Source organism: Myotis brandtii, unplaced genomic scaffold, assembly GCF_000412655.1.
Source record: "Myotis brandtii unplaced genomic scaffold, ASM41265v1 scaffold215, whole genome shotgun sequence".
In the NCBI taxonomy this organism is placed as follows: Eukaryota; Metazoa; Chordata; class Mammalia; order Chiroptera; family Vespertilionidae; genus Myotis; species Myotis brandtii.
Genome location: NW_005358043.1, coordinates 3,215,355 through 3,238,883, shown reverse-complemented (window position 1 = coordinate 3,238,883; position 23,529 = coordinate 3,215,355). Strand labels below are relative to the sequence as shown.

Genomic DNA, 23,529 nt, shown 5'->3' with positions numbered 1-23,529 from the left:
CCCCCTGGTGGGCGCTGCAGCGATCCAGGGGGGGCGGTGATGGCCACAGGTGCATTTGTTTTAACTTTTTTTGTATTACCTTTCTATTCTGAGTTCAATAAATAGTTTCATAATTTCAAACTTCAATGTTTCTAATTTACACCTTTCTTTACTATATTTTACGAAAAAGGTAGAAAAGTTAATACATATATCTTTCTGTTTAATTGCTATTAAAATTTTAAAAAAAATTAATTTCCAGGGGGCGCTGAGTAATATTTTTTCTGGAAAGGGGGTGGTAGGCCAAATAAGTTTGGGAACCACTGCTCTATCCCTACCCCTTGTTCTCCCACAGCCAGTCCCTCTAATTTTTGCCAAAGGAAAATGTCAAAAACTTTTCAAGCTTCTGTGTCCCCCACCCCCAAAGCTTCCATCCAGTGTGTTCTATCATTATTCTTTTAACTGTAATTGTTTGACATTATACTCTTTTGTGTACATATGACATATTCATAACAGAAACTGTACCCACTGGCTCTCCTTGTCCTCGTAAATATTATTTAAAAAATAACAACTATATGAATGAAACATAATTTATGTCTACCAGAAAACCTGGAGCTCCCTCCCAATTTACAGTGTCAGCACAGGCTCCGTTATCCACAGGACCCCTGGTCCACAGGACGCCAGTCTCCTCCTGGAAGCCGGGTCCCTACTAAAAACTGTTACCATGCCGCAGCATGTGACAAAGTGAGCATTTATAAAATACCCGTGAGTTTTTCTGCAACTTCTGGGAAAATGCCCAGGCTATGACTGCTGCTTCCCAGCATTTCACCACCCCCCAAACCATCTCAAGTTGTGCTGTGCTGTGTCCCTATAGCATTTCTTATGCCCATCTTGCTCGCAGCTGTCCCACTTCAGCTCACCACGCACAGCTGCTTAATGTTTTGTATTGTCGGCTATTTCGGCAAGTGTCCAGCCTCGTCAAACAGTGGCTTAGTGAGGATTATTTTCATGCTTGTGAAACAGATGCAAAGAAAGAAACCTCATTATTGGTGACAATCTTGTCACTGAATGTCAACTACGGCAGATAGGCCATGTGTATTTCTTCAAGAATTCTAAGGCTTACGTTTTCAATAGAATTTTGATTCTCAAAGTGGTTCTGCTTTGATTTGAGTTTAAAATTCTGGAATGAAAACTGTAACGTACAATTACATAGTATAAGAGATTATACGCATATAATGTTTAAAAGGAGTTTATTAACTATGTACCTGTGCATACTCTTCAACTGCTTTACTTTTTTTAACCAATGTTTTTCATATTTAGTATGAGGTCAAGCACTTAATACTAAATAAGCAGAATAGGCACAGTGGTTGGCAAACTGCAGCTCGTGAGCCACATGCGGCTCTTTGGCCCCTTGAGTGTGGCTCTTCCTAAGGCTTAGGAGTACCCTAATTAAGTTAATAACTATGTACCTACCTATATAGTTTAAGTTTAAAAAATTTGGCTCTCAAAAGAAATTTCAATCATTGTACTGTTGATATTTGGCTCTGTTGACTAATGAGTTTGCCGACCACTGGGCTAGGACATCAGAATCAAAGTCTCTACTTCTCTGAACCATAATCATCAATTGTAACAAATTTCAGAAGAAAGATGAATCATTAAAAAGAACATTTTCTCTGTGAAATTTTGGTCATGGTACAGAATCATCGTCTCAGGGTTAAGAAAGTTAAAAGCTGCCTAATCCTATCACCCGCCTGGTGTTGGTATCCCTGCACAACTCGTCACCCACACTGGTAACCGGGCAATACTCAGCAACTGTGTTCTTGGTCACTTCATACCAATCACAATTACAGTGTGTGTGTTTTCTAATATATGACTGTGGGTAGATTCGACGCCTTAGTATCCCTTTCCCTCTGGTTTCAATATGCATTCTTGAGTGAGGGGGAGGGGTGGCGTGTCAGGAATGCTGCCCAAACCCCGCTCTGCCCATGGGAGTGTGCACGGCTCGTGAATGTTCATCCATCTCGTCTACCACTGTGGAAAAAAGCTTTGAAACACGCTGACCCAGCACATACTCGGGTAATTCCAGGGACAGTAAACTCATTATTCCCAAAGGCAGCCAACTGCATCCTTGGACAACCTGAACTCCTGGAGAGCTGTTCTTATCTACCAAAGGAAATCTAATCTCCCAACTGTTTCCACGTATTACATCTTAATTAAACCCCACAAATGAACTGAGGGAGAGGACTCTGAACCCCTGGGTTCCTTTCAGAGACCTGAAAAGTATTATCAGTAGGTAAAAAAAAACAAAACACCCTGTTTTTTTTTCCCAGATTGAGGAGCCAATGGATAATGAAGAAAACAAGCTGTTCTTTCTTTTTTAATGTATGAATAAAGGAGAATATGGTAACAACTCGGTTAGTAACATTTGAATATTTTAAATTTGAAAATGAATACAGTTCATATTTTATTAAAGATGGGTAAAAGGCCCACCAAAATAAAAATAATTTGAAACAATTTTTTAAAAGAAAATTTTCTGAATACATCAAGAAAACAAAATGAATGGAAAACTTTGAAATTGATAACACAAAAATCATTAAAATACAGTATCAGTAGAGAACAGGTTTCTAAACAGACTTAAAATGAAGGATATTATCTAATAAACCTATGCAGAGTCTCAGATATGAAGCATAAAGTTAAGAACCACCTATATAGAATTAACATCTATTTCTTGAGTAGTAGTGATGGCATGGTGGGAAAATTACAGTCTCTAAAAGCATGACACGTTTTACTCACAAAAGTTGAGGCATTCCTATTCCCATTAAGTTCCTCACCAAGAGCAAAAGACCTGGGCTTTTTATAATTGATCACATATGTCAAAGTAATACACTGTAATCAAAAATTAAATTCAAGAAAGGAATCACGCCCAGCTAGTGTGGCTCAGGGGTGAGCGTCCACCTATGCACCAGGAGGTCACAGTTCGATTCCCAGTTAGGACACATACCTGGGTTGTGGGGCTCGATCCCCAGTGTGGGGGCGTGCAGGAGGCAGCCAATCAATGATTCCTTGTCATCACTGATGTTCAGTGTGGGGCGTGCAGGAGGCAGCCAATTAATGATTCCTTGTCATCACTGATGTTTCTATCTCTCTCTCCTGCTCCCCTCCTCTCTGAAATCAGTAAAAGTATTTTAAAAAAGAAAGGAATCACTTAAAGATACATCTGTCTGTCTATAACTTTAAAGGCACTGTCCCTCTTTTTCTTCTTTCTTAGCAGGTGTTTCTTCTGAGAAGTTTCACAAAACTGGAACCTCTCCGGGAGCTGCTGGGGCCAGGCCCAGCCTTGAGCCCTCAGCCTTCCTTGACTCCTTCCCTTCTTTTCCTTCCTCCCCTCCAGGCTGCCCCTTTCACATGATTGTATCACACACTGAGCCTTCAGTTAGTGAAGGCCCCACATCTAAAAATACTAACAAACTGCTCTGCAGGGTCACTACTCCCTCAGAGGAAACAGATCCTTGCATCTCTCTATGAACAGCACTAAAAGCACAGATATGTTCAATTTGGAAATGCAAACTATGCATATAGCATTGGAAAAAAGTGGAACCAAACAAGAGCCACCAAACAAGCAGTTGGGTGCTGGTACATTATTCTGCAGTCTCTTCGACTGCTCAAGCTTTTCTTTAGCGACACTCTCATGTCAAAAAAAAAGACAGATTACTCCAAGTACATCACTGAATAAAGCCAGAATTTATCTATTACTCTTTTCAAACAGCTGAGCCCTGCAGAAAGAAAAAAAAAAGTCTTGTAATTGCTGACCTCAAGAAAATATTTTATTGTAATTGTTTCTATAAACTTGCATCCATCTTGACCTTATTAGCATTACATCAACAGCAGCATTAGAATCATAACAATAATATAATAGCAGTTAACAGGGCCAGATACTCTCCTGGATGTTTTATGTGTATTAACACATTTAATCATTAAAACTACCCTATGGGGGGGTGAGGGGGTACTCTATGAGCCAGGTGCTCAAACTAACCCATTGTACAAATGAAGAAATTCAGGCACAGAGAGGTTAATTAACATTCCCAAGATCACACAGCTATTAAGTGGTGAGGGCAGGATTTGAACCCAGTCATCTGGCTCCTAAGTCTGAACTCTTGGGCACTATGCTTACTGCCTCTCAAAAATCTTCAACGCAGCATCAGATCACATTAAAATCATAGGGTTCCCCCTCTTTGGAAATCATTTAACTCCACTGATTTCTTTAAGATTATTTACCATTTTTTTTAAAAAAAAGGTTATTTACCATTTTAATGTGTTTAATCCCCTTCACAGCAAATTTCCCTCAGAACCAGGGGGGTGAAAATAGACTAGTATTTGTCTTCCCATGAGACAAAGATAGTTATGTAATAGGCTATCATTAGACAGACATGAGCAGAGCAAGCATGTCGGGCCAGGTACAGGTCGCCAGGGTGGAAAGCCCCAGGTGCCCAGCAAGGGGCAAAACTGGGAAAACAAAGACCTTGCCCCAAGAGTACCTTCCTTCCCCTAGCGTATCACTCAGTTAGACTCCCTGCCCTTTTCCTTCCTAAGTATAGCATCTAGGCCTCAGTGATATTTCAGCTCCAGGCCCAGAAAGGTAGCAAACCAGACAAGTGATGCTGTGGCTGCCTCAGGACCCCCTGGCCTGGCACCCACCAATCAGTGGAGACCATACCCTGAAAGGGGCACCCTTGCAAAGTTGATGAATATTCTACTGAGGCCCTCCCCTAAGGTTTCCACCTGTGGGAGAGAGGTAAGTACCCCCAAGGCAAAGGTCCCAGCTCTCACTCTCCCCCAGGGAAGCATGCCCCTGCCATTCCCTTCCCCTTTCTTCTCTCTCCAGAGAAGGGGCCCCAGAAAACTTGCAATCCGAGGAGCAATGGGCAGCAGCGGCTCATCCGGGGCTCACCCCCTGAACCTGTCTCCAAGGCCCCCTTTTCTCTGACTTCCCAGTGAGCCAAGGCAGCCCAGCCTAGGCTCTCCTGTGCATCTTTATGCCCTTCCTCGTTTCACTGCCCTGAGTGTTTTGCTGCGGCCAGTAAATGCTTGCTTTGCTGCACTTTGTCCCTTGACTACAATCTTTCCCTCAAGAAGACAAGAACCGAGTTTGTGTCGTCTCACTGGTAACAGTTACATCACAGCTTTGTCATGGTTTCCGTGAAATCCAGACCTAAGTCTCAAGTTCAAATACTGTAGTGTCTTTAACTAGAACTGTGCAAAATTTTATGGTAAATATATATATTTCCCTTTCCTTTACAACTTAATATTTATACCATTTTTGTTTTTGTTTCATTTTACCTATGTTATTTTTACTAAGGTTTTCATTGTTAAAAGTCTCCAAGGCTATTGGAGAAAAGACCCATTATACAGATTTCATCTTCATCACTAAAAAGAGTCCAAAAATAATCTGCACCAATTCTTGATTCATCAGGACACGAGACTCCAAGAGTAAGCACCCTTCACATTTCAATAATGCAGGGGTGGGCAAAAGTAGGCTTACAGTTGTGAGTACACCAAACAGTCTGTTCTTGTATTATTATTTATTGATTATGGAGTGTTTTTTTCACATGAACAACTGTAAACCTACTTTTGCCCACCCTTGTATGTAGAGAAAGCACATGTCTATGACAAAAAGGAAGGAAAAAAGAAAAAGATGATTCTTCAAGGCCATATTCTTAAAGAAAAAGAACAGAGCAGAGAGATTTGAGAAGAAAATCAGTCTTTAGGAAGTCGGTCATCCACAGACCCCCATAGTCTGCATCTGGACGCTGCTGGGCACCTACACACTGTCCAGAGATGACCTGCAGAGGAGGTGCCTGGTGCTGAGAGGAAACCGGAATTCTAGTCCTGCTCTTCCTCTGAGTGCTGTCTCTTTATTTCTCTGTGTCTGTTTTCTCATCTGTAAAATAAAGGCATTGGAGCAGGGGGCGGGGGGAGAGACACAAATACTATCTGGATCTAATATTTTATGATTTCTGAGATGGAACCTAAGAAATGAAAGAGGTGCCAGTCTAGAGTCACTCCTTCATCCACGTATACTTACAGAATCTCCTAAGGGGTATGTAAGAGGGAAGAGAAAGCAAGACAGTCTGCTGGGAGCAAGAGGAAACTATCAGAATGTCCACTTACAGTTATTTTTACCTTAAGAGGTAAGAAGTGTAACTTATGTCAACACCAGCACCCTCATTTGGGCTCACAAGTTAAATGACCCCTCTGTCATGCGTTCAGTTTATTTTTAGTAGAATGTCATCAATGTGGTATAAAAAACAAAACCTTTCATTAGTGAGGTGGGAAGTGACCACAAAAGTATTTTGCACCATACAGAGGCGTTAGTTATGTCATGGCAGAATACATAGAATAATTGCCTTAAGGATGATTAAAACATTTTCCTTTTAGATACATACTATTTGTTCTAAATTTCCTGACCTGTGATCACAAGTGGCTGCTAGTAATACGTTACCTGGCAGATTTTTTTTTTTTTAATAAGCTTACTTACTCAGGCCCTTTAAGGTAAAGATGAGGTTTTAAGAAGTGCAAGAAAATAACTGCTTTTTGGAAAGAAGCTCATATTATGGAGAAAGCTATTGTCCTTTTGTAATTACAGAGAACTTAGAAATAACTTTCTAATCTATTTAAAATTACTGTGTAACACATTTTCTGAGAACTTAACAATATCAGGGAACAGACATTTACCAGAAATTTTAATCAATATTTTTGTATAACTGGTAGACGTTTTGAAATGGGAATTGCTAGTTAATAAATTTAGTCAATAATGTACTTTTAGTCATTCAGATCAATATATCTTTGTGAGGTAACTATTTTTTTTTTTTTAGCTATTTTGAAATATAAAGCCAAATAGCAAAATAAATGAATGTAGGACCAGGCTTTCTTTTTTTCTTGTTGTTGTTAATCCTCACCTGAGGATATTTTTCCATTGACTTTTAGGGAGAGTGGAAGAGAGAGGGAAAGACAGAGAAAAACATCAATGTGAAACACATTGACTGGTTGCCTCCAGCACAAGCCCCAACCAGCAACCAAGGTGCATGCCCTTGACTGGAATCAAACCCAGGACCCTCTGGTCCTCAAAATGATGCTCTATCCACTGAGCCAAACCAGCTAGAGCTAGGACCAGTCTTTCAAAGTGCTTTATCCCCAAGTGTTCAGCAAGATTTTTTTAAAATGATGATACAAATTCATCTACACATAGTACATGCATGATATATTTAAATAAAAATTAATGTATGGAGGGCATATGCTCAATAAGAACTTGGATACCTATAGGTAAATCAGTGGTAATCACTGCAGTTTATCTTTGTATTTTTCCCAAGCCTGCAAAAAGTAATAGCTTTTATAATCATTTTTTATTTAATCATCGCTTCCAATATAATCAATAATGTTTTTAAATCAAAGGATTTCCTGGATGGCTACCCAAAGAAAAATAATCCCTTATATCTAGCAACTATAACTAGTTTACAAGCAGAAATTTACAAGTTATTTCTGCCTCATCAATTCAACATGTGCAAGATTTCTTCCCAACCGTCACACATAAGAACATGCCTTGTTTTCCTAGTTATAGAAGTATACTGCATGCTCAATATTTTAAAAAACTGGAAAAAGATATAAATAGAAAGTAAAAAATCATCTATAATCCTCAGAGAGACATGTACTATTTTTAAAACACACAGCGACATATCACAGTCACTTCTCCACAGAACATCAACTGCATAAACATGTTTCATGGCCACAAAGTACTTCAGTATACAAATACACTGAATTTTATTTAGTCCAAATATCACACTAACAGATATTTATATTATTTCCAATTTGTTTATTATTATAAAAGATCTGTATTTGGGTTTTTGTTTCTTATGGAAACACAGGATAAAAGGGACTGTCTTCAGCTGGTGTATCCAACAGATATAAGTCAGTCACGATGGCTTACCTCAGTGTTTAGGACTACTCCACAGCCATCAGAACAGTCTTTTCTTCTTATAAATACCCAAACTGAAATGAATTCGTAAATAGTCTCTTGTTTTGGAAGTCCAGAAATGGGACCAAATCTGTGCTGAAATAGTATTTGGCCACTCTGGTTAAGTGAAAAACAATTAATTCCATTCAAAAGATTACTCTATCCTGGAGCTTTTTTGAACTCTTGCATAAATTTTTCACATAAGGGAATAAGGTACTTTCTTCAAAACAGAAAGAGCATAAATATTTATATTCATAATTCTAAAAATTCCAATTTAGAAATGAATAAAAAAACTGCATATATTTTGTTAATGCTGACAAATCATACTGGCTATGTTTTCACTAACTTCCCAAACCTGTTCAGAATGGTCTGTGACTTATAAAATATGAATTAAAGAGAGTTCATCAACAAGACAGAATATTTTCTGCTTTTTGTGGCAAACATTAAATACTTAAAAATAATAATAGGGAATAAATAATTCTCTATTAGGTAATCATCCAAGTTAAATATATATTACCATCTTTAATTATAAAAAGCCCTTAATTTTCTACTTAATTCAAGCTTTAAAAAATAAAAATCAATTAAGGTTCAATTTTAAAAGAAATGTACTATCCAGGGGCCAATTTAAAACCTGCATCCATCTGAAATAGTAATTTAGGTCTCCTGAAAATTGGCAACTGTAGTTCCCCCTGTCACAACAAAAGACATCCACGTGGGTGAAACAACGGCGTCTGGATGGCTCTGCTTCGTAAGGTCTGCCTCTGTCCTTTCACGTGTCTTCAATGTTCTCAGGAGTTTTTCTTCAGCAAAAGAAAAATGTTAATTTTTAATACATATGCAAGTTAAATATTAAAACAGGGGGGATTTTTATTATGTTATGAAAATACGCAATATACTCACTCACTTCTGCTAAAAGTAAAAATTACATGGCTTTCGCCTTTTTGAATACCAGTTATCCAAATAGAAAGGAGCCAGGTCGTCACAGTTACCTCCTCTCCTACCTGGCTACAACCTTTCTACCTGGCCCTGCCAGGCTGCAGAATGTCTGTAAAGTCAGCACAGGTGACTGGCATGTTTACAGCAGATAATGCAGAGCAGAGTGGACAGCAGGCAGAATCAAGCTCCAAGTCCACGACAGAACTACAGAGGGTGCGGGCACTCAGCCTGTGACTCCGGTGGATGTCACATTACATTTTCTGAACAGTTTCATCTGAATTATCCATAGGTCAAGTCAAATGAGAAGTGGTAAGACTGTATAACCAACTGCTCATTCTTGATTAGCAATCAACCCGGCAACATGTACCAAGAGCCAAGTAATTCCCCAAATAAAAAAATTTTTTTATACAGGGAAATGTTGCTAGCAGCATTATTTATAGTAGCAAAAACCTGGAACCATATAGACTCAGAGGTTATTAAAACTTCCCTAGACTACTGCACAGTATTTAAAAATTATCATTATGAAGAATACAGGATATGAGGAAATATACAGAGATGGGGAAATTATAGATATTATAATCTCAGAAAGACTTTTAAAAAAAAATATTGGCAAGATACACACCAAAATATTAATACATATTGTTCCCTGAATAGAATGATTATGGTGATTTTTCATGTATTTGTCACTATTTTTCAAGTTTTTCATACAGGAAATTTACTATGCACACACACACACACACACATAAACATATACATATACACATCTCTCCTCTGTACTTAGAATTTAAATTTCACTGAAACCATGAATGTTTCTAGTTCATCTAAATAAACATAAGAAAGAAGTTTCATATAACACAGAATAAAAATATTCACTATGAGCTAACTACTGGGTCAAATCTTCATTGTCATGTTTTAAATTTATAAAAATCTGATGTCAAAACTGCAAGATAAAAAAGAAAAGTAAGACAAAGGATACACTAGCTTTTTCTCATCTTTATTACTATTATTATTATTACTATTATTATTAAAATATCTCTTAACTTTGCTCCTGCCCTCCTACTTTGGCGCATATGCAAAAAAAAAAAAAAAAGTGCTTTATGGGCTTATCATAATTGTTTCTGGACAATTCTTTCCATGCCAAAGCATTTGAACTTTTCACCTATGTGCAAGCAGAATCTAATTTATGAATAGGTTGTGTTCCACATGTTCATTTGTAAGTTGGCTAGTTTCTATGGGGAAACATATTCCAAGTTGGGTTCTATGAGAGAGAGGTCAATTGAAAAGAAGATTTTTTCTCAGGTTTCTGGGCATAGAAGGAAGCTAGAGCAAATTTTCGAAAAGATAAAGCCGATTAGTAGCGCAGTGAGACAGGTAATTTGGGAGCATGGAAACTTAAGAAGTCTGGACCAACTTGTGAAAGATAAATGAGCAAACCAGACACCTGAGAGTGTGAGGTGGGGCGGGGGCAGCATGGTCAGGTAGCAGGAGGGTTACTAAAGAAATTCAAGAGGCCCATAAAGAAATTAAGTTTCTGCTTGTTTACCAGTAGATCAATGTCTTCAAATTTTTTAGGAGTGTGGATGTCTCAGTCAGCAAGGCTTCTATCACATTTATACCTGGTTACCCCTGGAAACAAAGCAATGACAATGACTTTGTGTTTTGGGGTGAGTTGGGGAATTCCATATAGTTATGCAAAATAAACTGTGAATACAAATGTTTCTATTTATAATATTATATGTAAACTAAGTTCTGAATACATACTAAAAACAGATTTCAAGCAGACTACTCAAAACCTATGGAACAACACTTAAAAAATATTAAAAATACATATTTCAGTCTTTAAAATTATGTAATTCCTAATAAATGCAAAATGAACTTTATCTTTAAACACACATTGTGAAGATCACTCAATGGAAAGGAATTATTGTAAGAAATGACTGAGCTCCCAAGTTATACCGACTAGGACGAAACACACAAAGATTGGAGAGACCATGAAATTAGTACTTCCAAGACCAAGCACCCGGCCCCCTGAGTCAAGAGGAAGAACCAAGATGAGTGAGCAAGGTACAGACCTTTTGTCCAACCTGGTCTGCTGCCTGTGGCCATGTTGTGTACTGTACTAGTATATCCAGCTGCTGTTACCTGTTCAGTGACATGTTCAAGGAAAATTGTGCCTGGACCAATTTCCACATCATATATCATCAGTCCCTATTTACCAATCTTGTGTAAACTAATTTGCATTATAGAAGCATGCATGTAGCAGAAAAGACAACATAATCATGCAATTTCTAGAGCAGATTCAAATTTGTAAGGGGACTTTATAAACCACGATTTTTTCCTTTTATCCAACCTAAACACCACCTGAAAGCTTCCTTAAGGATACCAACGTTTAGGAATCTGAGGTGAGAAATTCTGGACGCAGAGCACAAAGCAGGGTGGCTGCTAGTACAGAGGGCACCCCTATGCACATCTTAAAATGAGCTCCCTCTGTGCAGGCAAATGACAAATAGGGTCCACGTTTCTGGCTAACACAGCCGTCTCCACAGTGTGCAGGTGGCAATACTGATTTCAGTCCCCACCCACCCCTCCTCCCGGCACCTCTGTGCAGGTCATGTGGTATGGCATGTTACAGAGGTCATTCTTGAGTTGATTAATATAGAACACCTTTCTCAAAGTTGAGGGTGACCAACAAAACCAACGTATGTTTATTACAATGACAAATAACAGTAAGCTCTGCATGTTCGGATGTCTCAGCTTGCAGATATGATTCTAATCCTAAATAACCAAGCCTACAGAAATAAAGCAAACAGAAGCAATTTCAATAGGAATATCTGCAAGAGAAGTACACGTATAACCATAAAAATACAAGAGGGGAAGCATATTGGCACCTGAAGAAAGATCGGCTGGCTCCCTGGAAATGCCGCAGGCCTGCTAACAGGAAACCCTTTCCCCGTAAGGGTAGGACCCAGGATGGTCACACCTTCAGCGTAAGGGCAGACCAAATATAAACCATTCCACCCCCCCAGGAAACTGCTGCTCAAATTTATATTCCCAGGAGGTTCAAAAAAATTTCAAGCTGCAAGTTTAGTTTAAAAAGGCCTTGGTATATAGCAGCCCTAGCCACCTGACAACGAACAGTCCTCTCTAGAGAAACACACTTTCACCTTCAGACTCAAAGAATCCTCCCCAAATAATTGTCCAAGGGAAAGGAGCAGCTCTCAGCCAAAAATTACCAAGTAAGTACAGAAATGAGGCCCCATTTAAGGGTTGTGGACCATTGTTCGCGAGAACGAGACCACCGACTCCAATCAGGTCTTAGCAGCAAGCGAGGATTTATTGAAAGCTGGCCAGCGACTGCAACAGGTCCTCCACACAGGGAGCCCCACCCTGCTGCAGCCCCGAGCCTTTCTCTAATAGCCTTTTTAAAGGGTGTCACAAGCTCCACGGGGGCCAGTGCGGTGTCACACCTGGCTGGAGCTTTTAACCACAGCCCATTCTTTGAACAATCCAGTGGAAACTACCCACTCTTTGACATCAAGATACATAGAGTACAAAGAAGTTACAAAATTTTCTTTATGTCAGTTAAAGGTTACACATCTATACCCATTTCACTATATGACGCTAAGCGTGCATGCCCATCACATAAGAACCAGCGAAAACATAACACGGCAGAAAGAGACCCATACAGATTTGAGACACTGGAATTATCACTATTCTTACAGTGTTTAAAACATCTGAAATTTAACTTCTGAATACTAGAATTTGTAGAGGTATAACGGAAGCCATTAAAAAGTCCAAACTATGTGGAACAAATCAGAAACGACACTGCAGCACACTCTCCTATGTAATGTCTCTGACTCTTTAGAAGAGCGTCTAGAGTCTTCACATGATTTACTTGGTGACTTTCTACGACAAGCTGTTTCCTCTCTGACCCTTCTCTGCTAATACTCACAAGGCAAAGGTCTCGCATGCTGCTGTAAACATAGCTCTTTCTCTGATGTCAGCTCCCAGTTACCCCACACCTCTTATCACCAACTTGCAGCACCGTTTCCCCCACTCTAATGCATTGCACAAGCTGCACAGCAAAATGCTCTTAAATCCTCAGCTCACTCTGAGCAAAAATGAGTTTCACATGGTGATGACGGGAGGGCTCAGGGTCCACCAGTTGAGCACTCATGGCCTATAGTTCAGAGCACCCCAGCTCCATTGACTCTTTCAACACTGACTGGGTGCCTGCTACATATATGTACCGTCCTAAGTGCAAGGATGAGGCAGCAAATAAGACAGTGTCGGCTGCTGTGGAACGCAACACCCTCGCTGGGGAGATCAACAAACATGCAAACAACTCAGTTTCCGAGTATTGAGTATCACAGAGAAAATAAAAGAATAATAGGACAGTGAAGGGACTATTTTAGATGAGGAGGTCAGAAAGGCCATAAAAGGCAACCCTTTTAGCCAAGAGACTAAAATGACAAGCAGGGGCCAGCCACTCCAGACAAAGAGGAAAATAAAGGCAGAAGCTCTGTGGCTGCTCTAAGCGTGGCTTGTTTAAGGAACAGAAAAAGAAGAAGTCACGAAGAGAGTGGTAAGGGCTGAGGGCAAAGAGGGAAACAGAGGCCAGGGCAGTAAGACCTTGCAAGCCATATTGGCAGTGGAACGGGAAGCCTCTGGAAGGTTCACTGAAGTGACATGATATTTGCATTTCAGAAAGATCATTCTGCCACCGCTGTAGAGGATTTGGATTGAAACAGGGCAAGGGTGAACACAGGGAGACCTGCAGGCTACTGCCGAGTTCTAGAGAAAGAGAATTTAAATGAGAGGAGTATGAACATTTGGAGCTCAAAAATAACAGTGCTGGCGAAAAGGGAGGCATGAAGGTTGGTTCCCAGGTTTCTGGCTATTTACTGGAGATGGGGAAGAAACTGGTGTAGGGCAGGACAGGAGGCGGGTAGAGCAGGGGGGGAAGTTGAGAGTCCTGTTTGGGACACACATTTGAGAGGCCTATTAGGTATTCAAGTGAAGATATGTGGTGAGAAAGTGACTATGGGGCCTGTCAGGGAAGTCAGAGTTGCAAGAAGACAAAAATGTCTCAACCATCAGCATAAAGCTATGAGACTACATAAGAATAAGACCAGGCAGATAAAACGTATACATGACAGAAGAAGACCCTGGCCAGAATCCTGGGGCATTCCAACATTCTGAATTGTATAAAGGAGAGAAACCTGATAGGCATCTAAGACAGAGTGGCTGGTGAGGCAGAAGGAAAAGGAGAGAAGACAATAAATACAGCGCCACTCCTGGATTTAAAAACATGAACACCAACGGAGCTGGTGATACTGACAAGAGCAGTTTCCTGGCAGTGGTGAGGATGATACAGATACACTGTCCGGTGAAGGGGGGCAGCAACCACAGACACAAGAGGCGACAGCTTTGGACGAGACTTCTCAATGTTCGCTACAAAAAGGAGCACACAAACAGAATGGACAAGGCTACGGTGAGAGATGTGACATCAAAGGCACGTTTTTTGCTGCTGTGGCTGTTGGTTTTGTTTCCGAGATGGGAGGTTCCGAGCAGCAAGTGCCGTCCAACAGGGTGCTGTAAAGATGGAGAGTCTATCCACACGTCTGATACAGCAGCGTCGCCCTCATTACCCTGCTGAGCACTTGATATGAGAATGAATCTTACGGTTTAATTTTAATTAAATGAGATTTAAATAGCCATGTGTGACTAGAAGCTCCCAAACCACAGCGGAGCCCTCCAGCCTGTCTGTAGGCTGAGGGACTCCGCAGTGCAAAAGTCAGCAGACTGGGCGATAGGAAGAACGGAAGTGGGTGGCTTCTCTGGTCAATGTTTTCTAAAGATTACCAGCTGTGGGAGGGCGAAGACACAAAACGCTAGATCGAAGTTTGGGGGGCGGGGGAGCGGGGAGTAAGAAATAGTTTCAAAGAGCACAGAACATGCCAGTGGGAATAGTAAAAATTTCAGGGCTGAGTACCACTTGAGAGTTATGGTACATCTTAAGGGGCCCTTGTCAAAACTATTTTTATGTTTTTCTCTGGCAAACATCAGTTATGGGGCCCTTTGAAATCTGGCCTCAAAATACCTTCTCAACCATCTTCTAACATTTCCCAGAATTTATCTCTGTGGTTTTCTTCTTGGTTGCAGAAACTTTTTGCCCCTGTACATATTCCCCCTGGATATAAAACAGTATGTATTCAGTGAGAAAAGGAAGCGGGAAGAAGGGGTAGGAAGAAGAGGAGGAGGAGGAGGAGGAAGAGGAAGAGGGGATCCAGGAGGAGGGGAAGGGGAAGGGAAAGAGGAAAAGGAAGAAAAGGGGGAAGAGGAGGAGGAGGAGGAGGAGGAGGAGGAGGGGAGGGCAAAAGGAGCTGCTTTGGATGAAGCTGAGGTAGAGGCTCAATTCCCCCATCAGCTCAGCCCCCTGCGCACAGCCTCTTAGGCACCTCCAAGAAACCCCAGGGTTTGAAACCAAAGATTTACCCTAGCCAGTGCTTCTCAAAACTAGAATGTTTACAAATTACCTGTCTTGTTAAAATGAACATCCTGCTCCAGTCTGTGTGCAGGGTCCACCACCCTGCCTTTCTAATGGGCTCCAGGCAATGGCGGATGCCACCGTTCTATAAGTAACGCTGAGTGAATAGCCATACCAGACCACCTACATTTTGCACTCAGCCTGCTTACTTTCGCCAGTGTGGACCCCTTGGCCACATATGCCTTTCTTTGCCTTCTTCAACTGGAAGATTATACGCCAACTTCCTGAGCCCTTCTCCAAGAGTCCTGGGAGAAGTAACCATAACCCAGTCCCGGCCTCCATCTCCCACCCCTCTCCCCATTTCTCACTCTGCTCCAGCCACACAGGCTTCCCTGCAGTTCCCTAAACACACCAGCCAGCACCGGCCTCAGGGCCTTTCCACCAGCGGTCCCAGCACCCTCATCTCCATTCCTCCCCTACGCAAATGTCTCCTTTGTGAGGCTTATCTCTGACTCTCCAGTACCCCCATCACTCCTGTTGTTTATACAGGGTGGGTGTGAGTACACAAAACACAGGATTTATTCTTGTATTATTTGTTATTATTATATTATTTTTCATATGAACAACAGTTAACATGCTTTTGTGCCGCCCTGTACATATACCTATTTCCTCTGCACTTATAAGCAACTTGAGGGCAGGGTCTATAATCGATTCATTTTCCAGCCCAAGCATCTTGCACAGCGTCTTTTATGTTTAAAAAAAGTAAACTATCAAATCAATAGCTGACATAACTTGCAACTAAGGAATCTGAACTAAATTAAATGAATCTAAACACCTCACACAACCTGATCACTAGTAGAATCATTAAAAATATAAGAAAGAACATTTTAACAAAACAGATGCAGAAACTGAAGCAAGGGCACAAAGGTAATTCTAAAATGATTAATATATGACTTAAAGATGCACAAGAATGTCAAGTGCAATGGTGACTTCACATATATGAACCAGCTCAAGATAACAATTAATTTAACATGTTTTATCATTTAACTATTTTTAAATAATAATGACAGCTAACCTTTACTAAGAACTTAGCATATGCCAGCAACTCTTTAGATATTTCACAAGTATTAACTTATTTAATCCACAATATCAACCCTCTATAATAGGTACTATTATTATCTCCTTTTATTAAAAAAAAAAATTTTTTTAAAGTGGCCCTGGCCAGTGTGGCTACAAAGACTTACTTTGAATGTAAAGCCTTATCTTTAGGTAGGTTACTGTTTTAAAACTCCCTACAACACTTTTCATGAATATATTACACACACACACACACACACACACACACACACACACACTTCCTACATGCTCTGAACATAAGCAATGACTTTCTGTAAAGGAAAAGGTGTTTTCAAATAGTTTTCCTCCATATTAATAGCTAATAGAGGAGCCACTCCTGAGCCATGGTTCTGCTTTCCCCAGTTTCACTACCTGTGGCCAACAGCGGCCCAGAAATAAAGACCTTCCTGCTCGATCCCGCCCAGGATGTGAATCATCCCTTTGACCAGCATATCCACTACCCCAGTTAGTCACTTTATACCCACCTCAGTTATCAGGTCAGGAGAGAAAGAGACAGAGACACGGAGAGAGAGGGACAGAGACAGAGGGAGAAAGACCGCATTCATGTAACTTTTATTACAGTATATTGTTATCACTGTTCTGTTTTATTATTAGTTACTGTTGTTAATCTCTTAGTCTGACTGATTTATAAATTAAATGGTACTTTTGGGGCTTGGTACTATCCATGGCTTCAGGCATCCACTGGAGGTCTCGAAATGTATCTCTTGTGGAGACGGGGAGGAACACTGTACCCTGTCGGTCAAAGTTTTTAAGACTAAGGAAAAAAAAGATCTCAAAGAAATGAATAGTTCACAGGCATGCCCAGGCAGCACCGCTCAATGGTTAAGGGTTTAAGTTTGAATCACACCACCTACTTACTAGCACTGTGGTCTCAGCAGGCAATTAATTCAGCCTGTGTTACGTTCCTACTATGTAGTATCCTTCCCTGCGTGCTCTCCCCCATTTCCCACCCCATAACACCCCTCCTGATTCTTCACTGGTCCCTGGATAGAGCTCAGGAGATCTGTGAACTTGATAGTACATGTCCTATGTACTATGTTCATTTATTCATTCAAAAGCATTATTTAAGAAGGGGTCCATAGCCTTCGCCAGGCTGTCGCAGGGGTCCACGGTGAAAAAGGAAATGTGGGTGAGAAACAGGGAAATACGCTAGGAGGCATTTTTACAGAAAGAGGGAAATAAATCTGGATAGGATTGGCAGAGGTGACAATGGAAAGGAAGAAGTGGAGTCAAGGAAAATATCTAGGTATTCCCAAATAAAACAGCATCTTTCACCTACCACACACACACACACACACACACACACACACACACACATGCTAAACCACTATCTCAAAAAGCACATCCATGAACGAACGCCGTGATCTCTGGAGCATCCGATTCTGCCAGCCTTCTTGCTGAGTTCTCTCTTGGGTTCTGTTTCTTCCTCCTCGTTCCTTCCCTCAAAGCCAGTGTTCCCGGGCTCCAGCTTCTCCCTCAGAGACCCATTCACCCCCTTGGACAATTCTCAGCCCTCCATCCCCACCCCACCCTTGCTCCTGAGTTCCAATGCCACCTTCCAACACCCCACGGGTGGGCACTGTCACTACAATATCCACTCGACATCACCTGCAATTCAACATTTCTCAAGTCAAAAACAATTTTTTTTAGCCTTTTTCAACACACAATTCCTTCTCCTAACTTTTCTAACTCTAATATGGGACACCTTTGTTCCAAGGATTCATCACATGCAATCAGGGGACGAAGCTTGAATATTTCTCCTCATTTTAACATGATTTCTTTTGTCTCGCTACTTCAAGTATGGCTCGTGGACCAGCAGCATCAGTATCACCTAAGAACATGATAAAAATCACCTAAGAACAGGACTTACTCCAGACGTGAGTCAGAATCTGCATTTCTTAAGTGTCCCCAAGGGATGAATACACACATTATATTTTGAGAAACACATGTCTAGTGCCTATTAATATGCTACCAGCCTAAACGCATCTGAAATTGATAATTTCTAGGTATCAATTACTAAATCCCCAAAATGTGCTCATTACAGGCCAGGTTTTATTTTATTTTATTCTATTGTATTGATTTCAGAGAGAAAGGGAGAAGGAGAGAGAGACAGAAACATCAATGATGAGAGTGAATCATTGGTCGGCTGCCTCCTGCACGCCCCACACTGGGGATCGAGCCCACAACTGGGACATGTGTTATGACAGAGAATCAAACCGTGATCTCCTACTTGACAGGTCAACGCTCAACCACTGAGCTACGGCGGCTGGGCCAGTGCCCGGGTTTAAATATATAATCTTACTTGACCCTCAAAATAATCCTGTGAGGCAACCACCATCATCTCCATTTTCAGAATGAGTACACTGGGGCTCAAACGGAGAAATCATCTATCTGCTCAAAGCGCCCAGAGGGCAGGATTTGAACCTAATCTGTCTGACCACAAACCATTTTGTCAAACTACACCAATTCCCTTCAGTTCCAAAATTTACATTTCAAAGGGTATGTTGGCAGAATTAATTACTCTGGTTGACTGCATTTTTTAATCAACTTAAGGTAGATTTTGTTTATTTATCACAATTCTTGCCGAAAAATTTTTCGAAAGGCAGAGCAGACAATCCCGCGGTAGAAAGAGAAATCATTGCCCTGCCATGTGCATCATTCTAAATACTCAGGTTCACTCTGAGGTATTTGAGAAGAAATGTATTCTGTTCTCAGGCCATTACCCCATATTTTAGGGGTTCTGAAACGATTTCCCTGACCATAAACTTGGTGTATGTCTGCTGGGCATTCTTCTCTCCGCTAAAAGGGGAAGGAAAATAGTGTGAGATTGTTCTTGAGTGAATGATTAGTTGGGTCCCATTTATTCAATGAGTTTCATCTAATGTCCAGCTAATTATTATTTTAATTGCCTTATTGTGTTCTATTCCGTTAGTATTTCACAGTCATATATTTCATTTTAAAATCTGGTTTTCTTTTGCCTTTTCCAGTGCTCAAATATAAGCCCACAAACCTAAAGGACTATTTCTCCAAGGCAGTTATGTACCTATTTCGAGTCCCAGACTCATTGAGAATATAACGAAAGCTGTGAATATTCTACCCAGAAAACCACATATTCACCAAAACACAGAGAATGTGGCACACAGCACCAAGATAAACAACCCCGCTCTGACATGGGGACAGACGCCTGCCTGACACTGCCTGTGCAGGCCCTCTCCCTTCTTTGGGGAACTGTTCTTCCCCCAACTCCGCCAGGCAGAAGCTGCCCCCTTTTTACCACTGCTCAGTTCCTGGGGGTGGCCGAGAGTGACCGAAGTCAACCCAGTCGAAATCCTTCCATGGGATTTTTATAACGGAACCACAGACAGAAAGTCCCTTTTGGGGGCAGAAAGTACAAAATGTAAGTCAGGAACCATTAGTTCCCTGCCCTGTCAGCTATGAGAAAGAATTAAGCCAAAAACTGAGCTGGGTAGCCCAGTTGGTTAGAGCATCAGGGCGATAAGCCAAGGTTATGGGTTCGATCCCCAGTCAGGCATGCAGGCACATACAAGAGTCAACTAATGAGTGCATAAACAAGTGGAACAATAAAACTTGATGTTCTCTCTCTCTCTTCCCATTTCTTAAAAAAAAAAAAAAAAAAAAGACAGAAAAGCCCCAGCAGCACTCAAGCACTGGTTCCCATGGTTAAAAAAAAAAAAAAAAAAAAAAAGACAGAAAAGCCCCAGCAGCACTCAAGCACTGGTTCCCATGGTTCTGGAAGCCCAGCACCATTCCTGTCCTTCTCCTGGTTTGGTTACTAACCCTCACCTCCTCATATAGACCTCCAAAACTCCTGAATATTTTAAATTTTTGCCTAAATTCATTTGTGTTTCTATGGCTTGCAGCCAAGAGACTCTAATATTAATAATGGCTACTTCTAAATACTACATTTGTTTTAAACAAATTTTATATCCTTCAAAATTTTTCTATACGGATAATGTCTTCCTCTAGATATTTAAATAGGTTTTTAAATATAATCTAAAAGGCTCACATTTCACTCTGCATAAATATCTTTTCGAATATGTTTAAAACAAGTCTTAGCTCAGATCATTCTTCATGCTCCACACACTATTAAAATATAATTTTAAGAAGCTAACTGTCTGATCATTTTTAGTTTAATTCCAAATATAATAAGACAAAATTGCCTTCTTAAATTGTCTTTTCCTCTATGTATTCAATTATACTCTCTGCTTAAAATGCTTAAAAATTGGCAGTGATCCATTCACTGATGGGTATTTTAAATTGGAAAGCAGTAACATATCAAATTAACCACACAAAGTCAGTATTATTCTGATTGAGAATTATAGCCACAATGGATTTGAAAATTCCTGCCTTGGTTGCAAATTTTTACATTTCAATCAAGTAGACTTTGACTTAATAGACTGCAATGTAGTCCAACTACAGTCAATCCAATAAGCTCTTAATTCACACATCTCTCCCAGTCACTACCGATTTCCTTCCCTCTAGTCATGGCCTTGAAAATTCCCTGAATGCTGTTGCAAGGTTATAATAGCAATGACTCTTGTATTAAATACTATTATTACCCCTAGTCTGTGCATCCTAATATATAATGCTTTAAACCTAGTAGACTCTAAAAATAGTTGAATCTTGAAGGTAAGAAAAAAACTTGGAAATCATCCAGTCCAATCACCTTACTTCACAGATGCAAACATTGATGCAAAAACTAGTCAACATGCCCAAGGTCAACAGAATTAGAGAAGTAGTACACAGATCCAATTAGCATATTACCATTGTATGCAGAAGTTCTCAACTCCTGAGAAGATGCATGCATGATAAAATACATACTCGGTTCCCCTTTACTGTTCCAAAAGTATGGTTATTTCTAACTGTCCTTAAGACAAGTCCAAATGAATTTTAAAAGCATAATATTGCTCTATTGCTGGCAATCCTTTCCTGTTACTCTGATCACATTAGAAATGTAGGAAAAGACTCTGGATTCAAATGATCTGTTCCTTCTCAGCTGTGCTTTCTTTCTCAAATATCCCATTCATATACAACACTGTGCTTGCTCCTTAATAACGCTGATCTATTTATTCTCATATTATAATATGGACTTTGGCGCACACAAGATCATATAAAAGTATTTACCTAATGTTAAACTTTGTTGCCTAAACTAAAATCAACCAGAAACACATGGCATCTAAATGCTTAGATTTCATTTTTATATACACTTCATTTCTTTTTGTTCAAAAACAACAAAGAAAATAGATATTTCGAAAAAGAAGACTGTGAAATAAACTTTTCTTATGTCAGCTCAATGCCCTCAAAAATACTTGGACAAAAATATGAGTGGCATTTTTAGCAATCTTTGCACAGTGGTTGGTGTTTTTTTGTTCCTAATACGCATTTGCTGAATGAATAACATGGTTGCATTACATGCTATGGAAACTTGACTCTCTGGATGACTAAACAGAATTGCTAACTTTTCTTGAAAGCAAAAAATAATTAAATAACACAAAATGCACTATCTGCAAATCGTACTTTTATAAACCTTAAGTAGTTTCAAAGTATTTCCAATTAGCAAAAAACTAAAACAAATGTAGCAGTTCATAAATATAAAGTAGCAACATAAGTGGTTACAGTAAAACATGCACAATTTAAGATTTTCTAAAGTAAACTGGAATTCAGACTAATTCCCAGAGGTCACACTCTGTTTTAACAGCATATTGTTGACACTAATTTACTAGATTAAACCCTCAGACATAGGCACTCTCCTAAACAAAGTATCAGAACTGTGAAGGAGATAAAAGCCACCCATAAATATGGAACTAACATTATTTTTTTTAAAAAGAAACTAACATAAATAATTTTAAAATTACTAACAGAATTAAACCTAACTCTAAGTTGCAGACATAGGAAAAATTTCATTTTATTTACTGTAATAAAACTTAGAGTCTTGGTGCAGTAATGCATGCTGTTGTGAAAGCTTACATTTCTAATTGCTTTTTAAAAAAAAAGTTCTCCGGAAGTTAAAATGAACTTCAATGGACCAGGCATTAGGCTGATAGAAGTAATCATTTCTTAGCCTTCTTAAAAACAGTCGCTCCATGCAAACACAGTCAATCTGACACTCTTTCAACTTTTCCCCAACTTGGAAAATAATAATGCAATGCTTTGAGCCATTTTAAACAACTTCATTAAATTCAGAATTTTCTTTTAAAAAATCAGCACCGTTTTTTGTCATTTCTATTATGCTGAAAAGGGCACACAGACATACATCGAAATCAAACGTAAGGAAAGCAAGCTTACACTTTCCCCCAGATGCTAACTGACCGCAAAGGGTAAGGTCATGGTCAAAATTCACAGGCTCATTTAAACTTTCATGGCTCAGCCAACAGCTCCTATCATGTTTCCTGATCCTAAGGAGATTAAAACGGCAGGAGTTTCTCGCTATTGAGATCAGCAGGAGGCTATTTCAAACCCTCAACCCGCAGTCCGCAGAGCCCGCAGCGGCGCATCTTCCACCACCTCCGGCTGTCCGTTAAGCTAACCTTTCCAGGCGCTCTCCTACAGCCTTTCAAAGAAACCCCAAAACGGGCGCGTTCCACTCAAGCCAGCCTTCCCTGGCGCCCGCCGAGACCCCCTCCGGCGGTCATCCCCAGGCCGCCCTTGCGCAGTGGGTGACTCCGGCCTGGTTCCCAAGGTGGGGGAGGGTGGGGAGGATGCCTCCCCGCGGAGCACACCTCAGCCCGCACCGCGGCACCGCGGCAGGGCGATGCGGGAGAGACGCTAACCCCCAGGGCCATATTTACATTGGCTTTTCCTTTGTCAAAAAAGGGTGCTTATCTCCAATAATATAGTTTCCAAAGGGGAGGGGGGCAAAGGACCTAAGCACTAAAGCTGCTGTCCAGATCCCCCGACCTCCAGTGTTCTCACCCCATTGCCCCGCGGGGAGGCTCCGGACGCTCCTGCCTCGGACAGGTAC

General features: G+C 40.5%; 1 protein-coding gene across 2 annotated transcripts in view; it reads right to left on the bottom strand.

Moving 5' to 3' along the window:
• The window catches only part of PIP4K2A (phosphatidylinositol-5-phosphate 4-kinase, type II, alpha), a 158,228-nt gene that overhangs the window by 134,164 nt on the left and 535 nt on the right, over positions 1–23,529 (bottom strand). Inside the window, exon 1 of one of the 2 annotated variants that reach the window (XM_014539363.1) lies at positions 10,464–10,546. The exons of the other annotated variant lie outside the window; for it this stretch is intronic. The gene's annotated coding sequence lies outside the window, so the exon portion shown is untranslated. Of the gene's footprint in view, positions 1–10,463; positions 10,547–23,529 lie in introns of those variants that run through there. 2 annotated transcript variants of the gene reach the window in all.